Genomic DNA, 16384 nt, shown 5'->3' with positions numbered 1-16384 from the left:
CAAACAAACAAAACAAACCAACAAACGAACAGATTTCGATACCCCGCAAACAAAAATGAAAACAACAACAAAAAGCAACCAATAACTAAATAACAACAAACCCATGTTTTTAGTAAAAATAACAATATAAATTAAAAAAAAAAAAAAAACAAACACAAAAACAAAAAAATGGAAAAAGAAACCCAAGCTTAATAACTAATACCAAAAACAAAACAAAAAAAAATAAAATAAAACAAAAAATAAATGAAAGAACAACGCAAAATGTAGGCAAAACAACAACTCTACGAAAACCCGAAACAGAATCTAAGCTAAAGCTAAAGTACATTCATAATGTTAACACACACACACACACACAGCACTCAACCCAACCAACATATACATAAACACATACAACGCATGACAAGACAAATTATATGAAGAAAAAAAAAGTGTTTAGAAAAAAATTATGAAAAAAAAAACGAAAATAATACAGAAAGAAAGTGAAAGAAAGAAAGAACAAAGAATCTAGTGTAGTTACCATTTAAGCCGAGAACATGATGACGAAGGACGAAGAACAGAACATTTTTTGCTAACTTGTTGTGTGGCAGCCGTTAAATGCAAGGCATATAACCCAAATAAACAAAACACACACACACACACACACACACACACACACACAAATACACACAGACATACAAGATATAAAATTGTTTATATATATACATACATATATATATACACACACCCACACAAGCATATATATTATATATGGGAAAAATTTGAATATATATAAAAATTGAGCTATACACAAGAAGAAGAAGATGAAAACAAAAAAAACGAAACCCAATGAAATGAGAAAAATAAATAAGAAATCTACCTACCCCAAAAAAACTGCGAGCGGCATAGAGCCGGGACTCTTCTGATACTGAGACGTGTCTCTCATTCGAAAATTTTAGTCAACTGATTATTGATAGGCAAAGGCCGGCAAAGCAGTACAATTAATTTGTTAAAATACCAAGTAAAAGAGTTTATAAACAAACAGTAAACAGCATCACTAACTAACCATCTGAAATTGTCATGCAAATCGGGCTTGTTCTAAATTCCGATTCGATTAGAGCATCCTTCTCTAGGTGTCCCCCCACCCCCCACACACACAATTTTTGTAATGCCTATTGGAGAAAATATGAAATAAATTTCTAGTTGAAAGGTTTTTGTGTGAGATACGTTTTGAACAAAAGGAATCTCAATTGAGATATTTTACATTTTCAGATTCAGCGAAGAATTTTTGGCGATTATTGGCATTATCTATATGAGAACATCTAATTTAGGCGGACTTTGCGAATCGGAATTTGGGGGAACAGCCTTGAAAATATTAGGCTTTTTGTTGTGTGCATTTAAGATCCACATTAACGATACACCCACACAAACACACCACACAGACACACCACACAGACACACACACACACTCACAGACACAGAGAACAATGTTTGTAAGTTTTACACACGGCACATGGCCCCACAGAATTTTATTGGGGCACGCCCAAGGCAGTAGCTAACAGTATTGTGTTTATGTTTTATTTGTTAGTTAATTTTGTTTGTGTTTTCGCTCTTCACCTTCACGAGCGCGCGCGCGCCTTTTGAAAACTCAAAAAACGAAAAAAAAACTGGCGATAGAAAATAAATAGTCCAATTTGAATAAAAATTGTAATTGGAAATTCTATGATCAATGATTTGTGACTGCCAGACACAAGAGAGTGAAGAGAACGATATAGAGATAACAGATGGTCACGCCCATAATTACACACACACACACACGCATCCCAGCCACGCCCCCCACCCCTCAAAAAAAAAGAAAGACACCCAACACAACCATAATGATTCGCTGCCGTTTTTTCTAATTGTCCTTGTTTTCTAATTTAGTGAAGAATGATAAATAATGATCATTAGCATTGGTTAATAATAATGATTATGGCATGTTAGTTATGAACAAAAACAAAAAAAACAAATATAAAACAAATAAAAAAACAAAGAAACTAAACAAAATTATTATTATTAGTTGTTAACAAATTCTATTGAATAATATTGATTGATCGATGAAAGCTGATGTGAAAGAGTACTAAAATAAAATGATTAACAACAAATATTTCATAATATGGAACAAAAACAAAATATTTATAAACAATGGAGTAAACGTTCAATGGTCAGAAAAACAAACGACAAACAAAAAAAGAAAAAAAAACCAAACAAAAGCAAAAATGGGTAAATTAAAACAAACAACAACAACAACTCGAAAATTTGTCAACCGTAAGAAACAAAAGTAAACCAAATAATAATAATAAAAAACAAAAAAAAAAAAACAATGAGTAAACATTTTTAATTTTTTGTTCTTTCGCCCTCCGCTGTAAATGTATTTGTAGATTTAAACAATAATTAAAATAAAAAACTACATAAATAAAACTTAAAAAAAAAACAAACAGATAATGGTGGCCATTTAAGGATCATTTTAGCCAAGTCCAGGCAAGTATTTCACAGTGTAGGTATTTCATTTAAAAAGTGTTTATAAGAGATACGAGTTTGTACTCAAATAAGAGTCCTTATTAACGAGAACGAGCACAAGTTAACGATGTCTTCATCACCGCTTGACTCCTAAGACATTTAAATATAAAATATATATAACATTTTGTTTTTCCTTTTTGCTTGTAAACCATAATTCATCGCAGCATTCTCTGTTTATGGCCATGTACAATTGAGTGCCCCTGAAACAGACTCTCTTAGGCTCTTACTAGTCATAAACAAGAAACAAAAGCATAGAAAACTCTTCATTAAATGAGATATTTTTAACTAAACTTAGATAAAAATTAGGTAATTTTTATTGTATGTCATACAGACTGACACAAGTCGTATACATACTGAACTAGACTAGATTTACACGTTTTGAATAAAAGGTAAAACAATCACTTTAGGTTAGAAAAAGTTCCATTTTAAAATTTACAGCTATGTATCCGCTGCCCTCTGTGGTATGCAATGAAGTTTTTTTTAGAAAAGATCGGTGTGTGAGCACTCGAGATCTGTCAAGGCTAGGATCTAGGACTAGCAAGTTAAGAACCGAAGGGTTTCCAGTTCTACCAGGTATACTTTTCTATACCTTGCATTGTACATCTACATATGTAGAAAGTGGTCCAAAAATAGTATTTTTTAAATCTTCAATCGCTCCGGTGTTCTTTTTTTGTTTACATACGTAAGTAGCACGACTTAATATAAAAACTACTTTAATTTAACTTTCAAATTAGTTTTGTAATATTATTTATCGTGTGTGAGCTCTCGTAAACGAAATTTTAATACTAAAACTGTCTAACATCACAAAAGTTAGACAGTTTAAGTATAAATAAATTAATTTAACTTTAAAATTAATTTTTAATATTATTTCGCGTGTATAAACAATTGAAATATTAATATTTTTATGCTGTTAGACAGTTTTTATTTTGAATTAAATTTATAAGTTATAAACATTATAATTTACGTGCATCATTATAAGTATTTTCTATAAGTCTATTAGTTTAGCCGGCGTACTGTGCGTATACGTTATTTTGTTGTGAAGAAACGAAGCGCTACGTATGTACATACATATATGTAAGTATAACACAAATTTAAAAATAATTTGTTTGTTTTTGTCAATGAACTAGTTCTCAAACCGTTTAAACTGTAAATACATTTATATATATTATGTATGTGTATTATGTGTGTGTGTCTGTATCGCGAAAAAGCGCCTAGTTACCCTTCCTTCTCACCCCTTGAACACAAAACAGTGGGCTACAAAAAAAGGTAACAAAAGGTTGCGAACGCACACACGCATACATTAAGGTCTCTATATATTGTATTTTGTTGGTGTATGGGGCCATAAGAGGGGGGAGAGGGACAAGAATGTTTATATTGTTGCCGTTATTGTCGCGTCAAGTCCCATGGGCACGCGGGCATGAGGCACGCAGGTCGTCGCATTGACAGCGGCGACAACGCTGCAACATTTGGGCCTTATTAATTTCCGTTTTTGCTTATTTATTTTTACGATGTTTCAAAAACAGCCAACACAACCCGAGCCATCGCCAACTCATCGGGCAACGAAAACGCAGACGCAGACGAACCGAACATTTGTTTAAAGGTTGTTTTTTTCTTTTCTTTCTTTTTTTTTGGGTTCAGCATTTGGGAATACTCTATTCGTTGGGGCATGGGCCTATTTGTAGATGCAATTTCCTACCTTTTCTCGGGAATATATTTATGCCAGAAAGAAACATAAACATTAATAAAAATACATTGCAAAGATATTACAGTAAAATAGTCGAATTGACTATTTATATAAACTTTTTTGTTTACGGCGGTTTTTAATTCTTTTGAAATAAAATAAATTATATATTTTACTTGTCATCTGTTTAGAGGCTTTGTTGTTTTTAATATATATGGCGGTTTCAATTGTTTTAATTTTAAAATTTTATTAAAATATTCATGTTTTTGTATTGACTATTCTGATATTGTACTCTTTTTTCTTGACATTCGCTACTGTGGAATGGAAAATATAAGTATTTTCAAACGCAAATAGTTAAAATATTATATTTCAAAGTGCATATAAAATAAATAAAGTCATTTTTATTCAAAGGAGATGTTGAAAAATATGCATTTGTTGGTAAAAGTAAAACCTTTTCTTAATGTAAGTATGTGTTTAGCGAAATATTGAAACTGCTTTTGGAATTTCTAATTAAAAATATTAATATTATAGTCATGTGACATGATTTTTAAAAATCTTGATATACCAGAGTCTGGTCGCAGCACAGAAATAAATTGAGAACGAACATATTTTTCTTTTTCCACTAGACTTAACACGGGCGTCAAAAACTTACGCGCTTGCTTGTCTAAGAAAGCAGGCGGCGGGGCTGGCCTCCACCCTCTGCCACCCACACCACTTTCACCCCCCTAACCCACACCTCTTTCCACCCACATTCGCACTTTGCGCCGTTGAGCCATTGCATTTATGGGACGGCCGACCACCCATCTAGGAGACAGAGAGACAACGAGATTGAGAGAGAATGGGGTTTAACAAGAGAGGGAGAGAGAGGGACCTCTTATCGTTTTGGTCTGTTTCATTGCCATTTCGTTCCTTATCCTGTGCAATGTTCGTGTTATCTATGCGTTTGGCATTCGTTAGGGTTCGTGTCGTTTTGATCGGGTGTATTGTAGGCACTTCGTGTTTTGTCGTCATCGTCGTCGTCTTTGGTTAGTTTAGTTAGTTAGTTAGTCTTTCATTATCCGGCGTGCGAGCGTGTAACGTTTTTCGCTGTGAACTTTTCGGCGGCGGCATTAACAATCACCAAAAGCAACAACAATAACGCAAGCAGCAGCAACAGCAGAAGCAGCGGCAAACGGTACTTCTTCTATTTTGAGTGCCGAACAATTTTTACTATATATTTTTACTACACAAGTGTGTGTGTTTGTGCAAGTGAGAGGAAGATAGAGAGAGAGAGAGAGAGAGAGAGCCCCACTAAGTACATACTTATTAAGCAAAAAATATATAACAAAAATAAAAAGTGTTTAAATTTATGTTTTTGGTTCGAAATGGTCTTCCATAAATAACTTGTGAGTGAACATAAAATGCAAGGCACAGATAGCCAAAAACTAGGCTAAATATCTGTGTGTTTTTTTTTTGGTTGGTTCTTGTTGTTGTTAGGTCCTGCGCCTGCGGTCGCCGACATTTGAACCTGTTTTGCTGGCCCCAGCGTTTGAGTTGACTTGACCGGCGGGCAGGTCTTGTGCTAGATTATTTCTGCTCCTACTATCAAGTGCCAAACACAAAAAAAAACACGAAAGAATTACAAGTGAGAAAAACAACAACAACAGCAGCAACAGCAGCAACGACAAGGACTATCGCGAAAGAGAAAGAGTTCAGTGGTTTTTGGGAGCTGGTGCATCAGTTCAACAGCCTCCGGGCCAAAAACTCTTTGAATTTCGGCTGCAACTCGTTGTGCTCGGTTTACGACCGGCTTCGTGTGTGCGCATCCTGTGTGTCCTGCCAGAGTCCGTGTTTCTCTGTGTGCGAGTGTGCGTGTGTGTGTGTGTGTTTTCTGCAGCAACCGCAGCAACTCTGCAGCAGCAAGAATTGTGTCAGCAAAATTTGAACTTCTGCAGCCGCCCAACTGGCGCCGGGAATACTTTTGAATCTTTCATTAGCCGGTCCTACACACTTACATTCAGGTATATGCAAATGTGTTTGTATATAGATTTCTAGATGCAAGTTACTTATACTTAAAGTCACCTTTTGGCTTATAGTCTCACCCCTTGCACCTGCTTTTAGCTTACCTTGACAACATTGGATCCGTGACAGTTGTCAGTTTGTTTGTGCTATCGATTAGACTCTTGACGCGACCATTTTTTTTCTTTTTTTTGTTGTATTTTTTGTCTTTGCCTCTTCTCTAGGTCTCCGTCACTTTTCACTTTTGGCATTGTCTTTGTCCATGGTTAGCTTGGAGAGGCTTCTGGGTTTTTGGTACTTTGCCTCATTCTATGTACAGGAGGTCCAATGTGCTTTTGTGATGCGCCTAATTGAGTCTTTTGTGCAGCTCAAAAAAACAATAAACAAAAGCACAAGGCAAGCATAAAGCACAAAGCACGAGTAAACAAAACGAAAGTAGTCGCAGTCGTGACTCCGAGCTCCACAACTGTCAACCACTTAAAGAGCCTCTGCCACTTGACTTTCTTTTTGCCTTTCCTTTTGGGTTGGGTGTTACGGGTTGGGGGTTAGCGGTTGGTGGTTTGGGATTGGGGGTTAGGGGTTGGTGGTTTGGGATTGGCGGTTGGCATGTCATTTGCCTTTTGTCAATATCAGTCAAACGGTTCAATAGTCCAATATACTTCGTTTCAAAAGGGGAGAATACGGTTATCTGCATATTGCATATCAATTCATTCATTTCATTCATGTTCAATTCTCACCCATTGACAAATTAAAATGTAAAGGTCCGTTTTCAATTGTTGGCAGGACAATGAAGGACCCTCCAATCGTTTGAATTGAATGCCGTTCAAATGCAAATGACGAGCTCCCTTTCCCAAAAAAAAAATCGTTTAATCTCTAAAGAAAATTATTCTAAAATTTAGGAATGATAAAAATGGAGAGAGAATTTAGTTAAAGGTTTAACAAAAAAAAGAATCATATAATTAATGCTTTAGAAACTAAAAGTGACAAAAATAACGATGGTTGACTTTTGGTGATAATGATAAAGACAAAAAGATATTGACATTATTCAATAAAAACATTTTATGTAATTAATTGATCTTTTCTCTAAATTATTTCAATTAACAGCAGATTTGGAGGCTGATATTAGTCGCACATTTCTTGTCTCTGCGCCAGCTAAATTAATAATATTTGGGATATTACATTTAGAATATTATTGCTAAAACAATGTAAATGATGATTGAAGCTTTAAATTTTTTTATTTATAAACAGCCAACGACAAAAACATATGGCTATAAATACTTTCGTTTTTATAGAACCATACTTAAATGATTAAAAAAAACATTGAGTAAGCTTTTGTTTTTATTGTTTTACTTTGAAATAGAGATAAGCTACCCAGCTATGTTAATAAAATATGCTCATAAGTTTTTTTGCCTACTGAATATGAATTATGTAGTTCAAAAGTAAATACGAGTGCCAAACTGTTACAGATTTTTCGAATTTTGTTATTCAGAAATACTACAGAATACCCAACTAACTTAATAGAAGGAAAATCGGCCCATCCTAACAAATACTCAACAAGTTACTTTGGTTTAAACTTTTTAAGATAATTTCTTATTATAAAATTGTATAATAATTTTTCTATTATTGATTGCGAAAATATCAGGCCTGAAGCTGGACTTTCCTTAGGGTTTAATTATTTTAAAGAGAATATGCTTGGGAAAATTTTAGAAGAATAATATTTTAATGTTTGTGACAAAGGCATCAAATGATTAAGAAAACCATAAAAGAACTCTAATTTCTAATGTTTAGTACTTATAAAAACAAACAGCTTCTCAGTAAAAAAAAATTGCACATTTTTTGCCATTTTTTCTGTCAAGTGTTTATTATTTATCGGCTTATCTTATCGGCTTTAATTGCCGTCAATAATATGCCAATTAAATGTCTAAAATATCAGCATGACTTGTTTGGGGATTCTCGATAAGAGAAGCCAACCTCTCGGCAAACCCAATGAGAAATCTGATCTTAGTACTTAACTGGCCATCTATCTACATATGCTTGTGTGTGCAATTTTAAAGAAGGCATAAAAACTAACTAATGCCACACAAGTGGCAACTTTCAACGCTTTGTTGACGCTCAAGTGGCAGGCTAACAGCAGCAGCAGCAGACAGGAAGGCACAGTCAGGCACTCAACAGCTTATGGGTTGAATATGCAAGCAACAATAACAAGGAAACGCACCCATACACACACACACCCACAAAACACAAAAAGTGGGCGTTGGCAGTGATGCTGTATATGTCACTTAGGATGGCAAAAGAACAACTAAGAGAGTATAACTTTGATAAAACCACCAAACCGAGCACAAAAACCACAATTCACCATCTCACTTCGCGAAAAAACACACACACACAACCACAAGAAATCAGCAATAACAAGATTTTGCCATGTTTGATTCATGAGACAGTGAGCCAAAAACCCGCAACCAATGCCCGGGCCACATGGCGTATGAGTACATAGCTTGCGCCAAATTGAACAACAATGGCTAAGGAATAAACACCAGTTCTACACACACAATCACACACACACACACACAGTAGTTGGACTAGCAGTTGTCATTGTATGTACATACATTTGGCTTTCCCTCAGTCGAGTGCAGCTGGCAAAACTTTTGGCTAACAAAAACTACGTACAATAAACGAGAGATATTGTGCATGATATGAATTCCATGCGGTTCTAAACCAAAAACGAGGGAAAAGGTCTTTCAAGCGTAAACTTTATGCAAAATTTGACTTGCAGAGTTAATCATACGACTGACAGTAAAAAATCACAAGCTTGAAAGATAATGGGGATAGGTAGGACGTGGGGGTTATGTGGATGATAGCCGTTTTTCTAGGAATATATGTATGTACGTACCACCATCAAAAAATATAGAAAGAAAAGGAAATGACCAGAGAATTTGGTTTAGAATAGGAGATACCCTATTTCCTTGAATATTTCTAAGCTAGTAATGGGCGATAATTGTAATATTCCTTATGCCATATTCTATTAAAATTTTCAAACACCAAAAAGCTTTACAAAGAGCAAAGATAAAAGAACTTAGAAAACATCTTGAAAGTCCTTTCGGCAATCTGGACGAAAGAGGTGTCAAATAACTTTTATAATAAAAGACCAACGTCTTTGTAAAAGACATCCCGATAGTCATGCGGAGAGACTCCGATATCAGATTCCTTTACTAATTGTAAGATATTATGCAGAGACTCCGATATCAGATTCCTTCAATAAGATATTATGCAGATTTTTCATGCAGGCAAAACCTTTTCTTTTCTTCTCTTTTTGTGTATATACAAAAGCTTTCTACATCATTTAATGTATGAAATGTTCAATGCCATAAATTGGGAATTTGAAGGCAAATGCTGGAAAATATTTCAGGGATTACTTTAAGCCAGAAGTAGAGAGAGAAATATAAAAAAAAGGGCTCGATGGCGTTTCGCTTCGCTAAGGCAGGGCAATTAAATTTTGACTGTGATGATGAAAGCAGCTGAAAATAAAAATTACAAGAGATAAAAATTCCATAAAGTTTGAAGCAAAGCACCAAACACACACACAGACACACACACACACAAACAACACAAAAAAGGGACGACAAAATCACAAGGCAAGAAAAAAATTCACAAAATTAGAAAAGGCTCTACGTAAAAAAAAACAAGAAGAAGAAAAAAATCAAAAAAGCAGAACAAAATTACGACAGTGAAGACACAGCGATGACTTAAGTCAGCTTTTGTGGTGTTCCTTTACTTTCCTTTTTTCCTTTTCTTTTCTTACTTTTGTGCGAAACAAAAGAAGCGCGAAAAGAACAAGATATATAATGATATCTAAATTGCCGTTGTCACGCATTCAATATGTGTATACACACACACACACACACACATATACACGCATATACACACACCATTACCTATGAACAAAAACCGTCACCAAACAAACTCGCATTGTATTGGCACGGAAACCAAATGTGAAAAACCTTTAAATGCTTGCCAACAAAGGCAAAAGGAAATTATAATTTTCCGCTTAGAATACAGATATTTTCATATGCCTGCAGTTACATCTGTATGTACATATGTACATATATTAGATATTATTTCAAATGCTTTTCAATTAACCTCTGATATTAAATTACATGCCTCTCAGGTGTATACCTAATTGATCACAGATTTTTCTCGTATTAATTTGCACTTTATTTGCTTACTTATGTATCTAATATATATATTTCGATGAATTATTAATGAGGCCAATCGAGCCATTTGCAAATGTGGCCAAGTGGAATTTAAAATGTTGATAAATTTCTATAAATTATTGAAACTTGACTCATATACTTACTGTTGGTTTGGAGGGGGAGGAGAAGTAAAAAACAAAATTATTGGGTATTCCACAAAGTTTTTTCAAGCGAGATGGAATATTCAGAGTAATAAGATACTCTGATTCACTTAGTCATTTATTTATTCGATGATAGATTAATTTACATAATACTGTAAACACCTTAAGTTATGATATAATACTGAGAGAACACGAATGTTTGATGATTCAGTTACAGATATTTATTCATTCGGTTACATATCATACTTTAAATACTTGGGGTATTGAGAGTTTTCAAATTATTCGTTTGTGCATTCAATTAGGTTTGTTTAAAATTACCTAAAACACATTCAGGCATTCACTTACCTGACTTCTAAGAGTATTAGAAGTTGGGAATGAACTTGAGCAGGTTTCTATTGGAGACATACCTAAAAGAGGTTTAAATTGGCTTTTTATTTTTGCAACATTTTGGTTTTCCATTACCTCAAATAACAGTACACATTTTGTAAGTATCTATCAGTCGCATCTGGAATAGAAATTACATATAATTTATGCTAATATCAATTTCTGATCATAAGAAAATATTTAAGTGGTTGCGGGGTGGAGGTGATGATTCACTTGAAAGCATTTTACTATGCCAGTTTGGTTTTGTTGCCTCTTACGAGTCGAAGAAAAAGAAAACGAAGAAGTAGGTCGTCTCTAATGGATTGCAAAGATGAAGCACAACAATTTGTTAGGGCCGTGTTGCTCTCAACGCCATGATGAGGATGATGATGGGAACAAGAATGATAATAATGATAAAGATATTGGCCATGATGATGCGATAATGTAATTTTTCTTTCCAAACGATTTTAAGTTAGATAATCGCATCATCATTTGCCCTTTTTTTTTATCATGTTCGTAATATAAATCACTTGGCCGCGTTTATTTGACTAGAGCCTAATGAACTTCCACAAACAGGGCACTAAGGCTAATGCTGGACAACTGATTGAATGACTGATTGATTGCCAATAGTTTTTCAAGCCTGATGCACAAATATTTGCCATCATCTATCAAAGAGCACTAAAGCCAGACTACATTGCAAATTGTCGAGTCTCAACTCTTGCCATTAAACAAGCAACAATTTTGTTTTTGTCTTCGCTTCAGTTTTCTCATTTAAAGTTCAGTGAGAGTTGCTTGGCGAATCTAACAAAAGTTTGCTCTTGCTCTATCGAAAATGGAGCAACCGCAGCCACAGTTGGGCGCATAGTTTGGTTAACAAATAGTTCTACTTCTACTTGATATGACCAAGGCGAACAACCACTTTAGCTAACGGTACGGAATCTAACCAACTTTGGCACGTTAGAATTCGGCCCCCAACAAGCTGTTGGCCCAAAGAGCTGTTGGGCCAAGAAAATCAATAGCAACTTGCTGCGCGTTTCATGTTGACAACAACAACAACAACAGCAACAGCAACAAGAACGAGCCATAGCCCATACCATACATACCCTAAATACAAGCATACATATTTATGTGCCCAGGAGCGTGCAACGTGGCTGTTGCCTTCTTGTCGTTGCCGTTTCTGACAATAAATCATAGCCGGCAAGTGAAAATATGTCCTTATCCAAAGCTCGACTATTTGTCACCTGGTAAAATGTCAAATGAAATAAAACCTATATCTGATTTTTGATTTGTTTATTGAAGATATTACTGAAGAATCTTTGAAAAAAGTAACAATACGCTTAGAAATTGCCTAATTCAATGCTAGAGCTGATTTCATCGATGGCTTTATTAGTGTTGACCTGGCACCGTGAATAAAAGTTATAAAATTTTAATCGCACAAACATTTCCTGGCCCATTTTACACGTATAGTTGCCTACTCTATTTTGAATGTCAAAGCTCTTTTTTTTCTTGGTGGGGATAGGAAGTTCAACTTTTAGGGTATCCCGCATGTATTAATTCGTCATAGTCGCAATGAATTCATGGAATGACTCAAACAAGCTTAGTGTACCCCATAAAAAGATATTCTCGTCGTTCATGGTCATGCGAGGCGGGCGGCGTGTTGACATTTGGATTGTTGGCAACTTGGAAATCAAATCAATGTCAATGCCAGCATTTCGTTTATGGCATTTTGCGATGCTCATCCATGTGCGAATTTTGTTTTGTCCACAGGATTTAGCGATGGCGATTGCATCAATTCGATATTGTCAATGCGCAATGAAACGTAGCCGTGGCCAGCGGCATGCGTACGTTTTTTTTTTCTCTCTTCTGTCTAATTGATGATAAGCCCTGGAGAGATAGATAGCCATTAGCTGGCTTCTAACATCTAACATAACCCACAGTTTACGCATGAGTTGAAGATAAAAATGTGCTGCCTACTTTCAGGCTGGCGTGTCTATAAAGTTAAAGACGTGTTTCCGGGTTCCGCACCGCCTAAGGACATGACAAATCAAGATAAAAGGGTGCGAATGAGTAAAGAGACACAGAGATAAGAAATAGTTTACGCCTTGTTGCGTCCATTGCGTGGCCATGCGTCACGAATGGCCCTACACTTCTCGCACACTCCCTCCAAATTCACACACACACACACACACAAGCGATTTGGCAAGCTTATGGTTAAAGCAATGTAAGAACGTGTGAACTACAGTTATAAATAAATAAGAATTCTCTCGCACACATACACAGACACACATAGAACAGAGAATATTGTTAAATAATAAACAGTTTACAGACAAGACAAGGCGTGAAAATGTGAGGTAGTTACCGGGATACGGGCAAGGGCTCGACGGTGTGTATATGTGTGGTCGCTCAACTGTCAAACGTAAAATGATACACATCTAAACCCACACACACCTTAAAAAAGTGTGTCTATATGTACATATGTATATACGCACACAGAAGTTTGTGACAAGAAAGCATTTCAAATCGACAACTCCTCCGTAACGACCGTCATCAAACATGCCGTTGTTCTTGCTCCAAATGTCAGAGCAACGGCAAAACCAAATGTCGCCAATAAACAAGAAGAGAAATATGCTGACATCGCCAACTGTTTCCAACACCAACAACAACAACACCATCAGCCCATCAGCCATCAGCCATCATCGCCATGCGCGATACGATACATATTAAACATGTCATTTGCCGTTATTGTTGTTGTTATGCCTCATGTTGTTGCCGTAGTCCTCCACCGTACAACCAAACCATCCCATACCATACCATCCCATTCCATCCTATCCCATCAAATTCATGGACGACTGTCAGGCATTTTCTTGTTAGCATAACGAATCTGATATCTATGCTTTGCAAGCTTACCATAAAGCTCAAATCAAACTCCAAACCTTTCCAAAAAGAAAAAAAAGAAACACAGACAGACCCACACACAAAATACCCGTACACACAACGAAAAAGGGAAATATTTGCGAAACTACAGTGGATATTCTGCATCTTAAGACTTTAAAATTTAATTTTTATTTAATGTCAGACTTGGATTAATAAAGCTAAAGAGCTGAGAGATTTATGGGGGGCCCCGGGACCTCCCTCCGACAAATGGTTTCGTTTATATAGTCTATTGCTTTTTTCCTATGATTGCTTATCATTAGTCGATATTAAACAAGACTCATTGATTATTATTCGCTGATAAGCAAACATATACAATAATTACTGATATTAAGCAGTTAACCCATAGTCAGAACTATTATCAAACGCTTGAGGGTAACCAACTAGCAAACCATTCATTAGAACGAGTTTCTCCTGTACTCTGGCTGGCCTAGAGTATAGCTTGTCTTTAGCTATGGATATGGTTCCGACAAAAGCGAAACACTTTTCCTACATATGCACATCTGGGACAGGCAACTGAGCCCACATTCAGTGTTTGGTTTCGTTTGATAGAGTGAGAAGAAAATTTGCCTGTGTGCCATCTCTTGTCATGGCAACGTTGACTGCGGTTAACGTGGCGTATGCTAAATATTTAATTTATTTACTTTTTAGGCCAAACTATACCAGCAGGTAGCTAAGTGGTTGATTTTAAACCACTTAGGTTCATTGTGTGCGATGTGGGGTATCTTTTGTTTCTACCCATTTTGATTCTTAATCAATTATATAAATAATTAAAACAAAAAACTTTGTGTTTGGCAAGCACAGATAAGTTAAGTACTGTCAATATATTTCATCATTAAATTAACAGGTAGATAAGGTCTAAAAAATAAAATTTCTTTTAACTGGATCACATAACTGAAACCCATCAAGATTGAATAGTATATACTAAACATAGTCTCTTACAATCATAATAGTCGGTGAAATACTTATCACAAGGTACATATATATATTCTCAGTTCCAGTGGTGTTAGTTTGGACAACAGTTATCAAATGGCCATATCAGATCGCGTTTTGTTTGCGTCATACAATAAAAAAGGTGATATCAGTAAGTGTCGCATTGAAATTGAAATTGGCGATACGGTTTTTGGTGACGAGCCACACTCGTTCACTGATTTATACTTCACAAAGCTGTATAAAATGAAAAATGAGACAGAATATTTTGAATTAGAGACGCGAAAGGACGTCGGAAGTGTGCCGCGAAATCATTTGCAAACCTGTAAAAGCGCAGGAAGCGCCCTCATCCCTCCCCCTCAAAACAAGCCATCAAGCCAACCAGTCGAATCAGTCAAGGTAAAAGGGTGCAACGATTATCTCTCTCTCTCTCTCTCTCTCTCTCTGGCTCTGTCTGTTGTCAATAAAAGTAGTGACACATGTGCGGGTTAGCTGCACTTAGACAATTGGGCAGGAAGACAAAAGGAAATCTATCTATGAATTATACATATGAACGCCATATCCCCCGTACAAGTTGACATTAAAGCTGAAGTCAAAAGTGGCTGTTCCCTAAAGTGCGTTCGTTGGAATATTGAAAGTGTGCCACAAATCCCAGTCAAAGCTAAAATCAATTCGTATTTAACCCAAGTGAGTATGCCACACACACACACATGCATGCATTGATGATGGTGAAAGATGGCTATAAATATATTCAGGCAGGGCATGGCAGAGCAGGGCAGGCCAAGGTAGTAGGGGTTTGGGGATAGAAGGTTGGTGAATTGGACACACACGGATGTATAACACATGTTGTTAGTAGACATAGAATATATGCGAATAAATTGTGTGTACTCACACACACTCCCACACACACTAAAAGCCCACATAAGTGTGTACGTATAAGTGGCCATAATCTTCAGTGTGAAATCGGTATACCTATGGATGGATGATGATGCTTAGAAAGAAGAAATTTCATTTCGACAGGCTACCCCCAAAATGCCAAATACTATGGCAAGCAGTTCATTTAAATTCAGCTAACTATAGTATAGAACAGGAGAGATGATAAATAAACAAATGTCAAATATGCATTGCAGAATTAGGTGAGTGAAAGAGAGGGAGAGTAAGAGAAATAGAATGAAATGTCATACAAGAAGAGTAAATGCAGGGAAGAGAGTGAGAGAGATGGGTAAATGAGTAGGCAAAGCAAATGAGACGATTGAATGGTTAAAATAGCAAGGTAGATACATATACATGACTATACAATCTACATTTATAATCATGAGATAATATTTATAGTTTCAAATACCCTACCGTATAATTAGTTTCCATTCATTCTACTATATTAGTCAAATACATATATCAAATCGAAAGTACTTTTCTTTGGAATTTAGCTAAATATTCCAAAAGATTTTGTTTATTTTTACGATCTTTGATTCCTGAAATGTGTTTTTATAAACAAAATTTGTAAACTATAAATCATTTTTCAATTAATTTAAATTCCCTTTCCTAGATTAAAATCTAACATCTAAAATCTAAAATTTAACACTTGAATTTGAACC

General features: G+C 35.6%; 1 protein-coding gene across 9 annotated transcripts in view; it reads left to right on the top strand.

The window, feature by feature from the left end:
• The first annotated feature begins 5968 nt into the window (after nt 1–5968).
• The window catches only part of LOC6648128 (sodium/calcium exchanger 3), a 38617-nt gene continuing 28201 nt past the window's right edge, over nt 5969–16384 (top strand). For 7 of the 9 annotated variants that reach the window (XM_002070206.4, XM_023178805.2, XM_023178804.2 and 4 more), the window contains exon 1: nt 15074–15476. The gene's annotated coding sequence lies outside the window, so the exon portion shown is untranslated. Of the gene's footprint in view, nt 6217–15073; nt 15477–16384 lie in introns of those variants that run through there. The other 2 variants (XM_023178803.2, XM_023178802.2) reach the window with 2 other exon arrangements.

The sequence above is a fragment of the Drosophila willistoni genome, chromosome 3R (genome assembly GCF_018902025.1).
Source record: "Drosophila willistoni isolate 14030-0811.24 chromosome 3R, UCI_dwil_1.1, whole genome shotgun sequence".
NCBI classification, from domain to species: Eukaryota; Metazoa; Arthropoda; class Insecta; order Diptera; family Drosophilidae; genus Drosophila; species Drosophila willistoni.
Note: the sequence above shows the minus strand (reverse complement) of the source record. Positions and strands in the feature narration are given on the sequence as shown.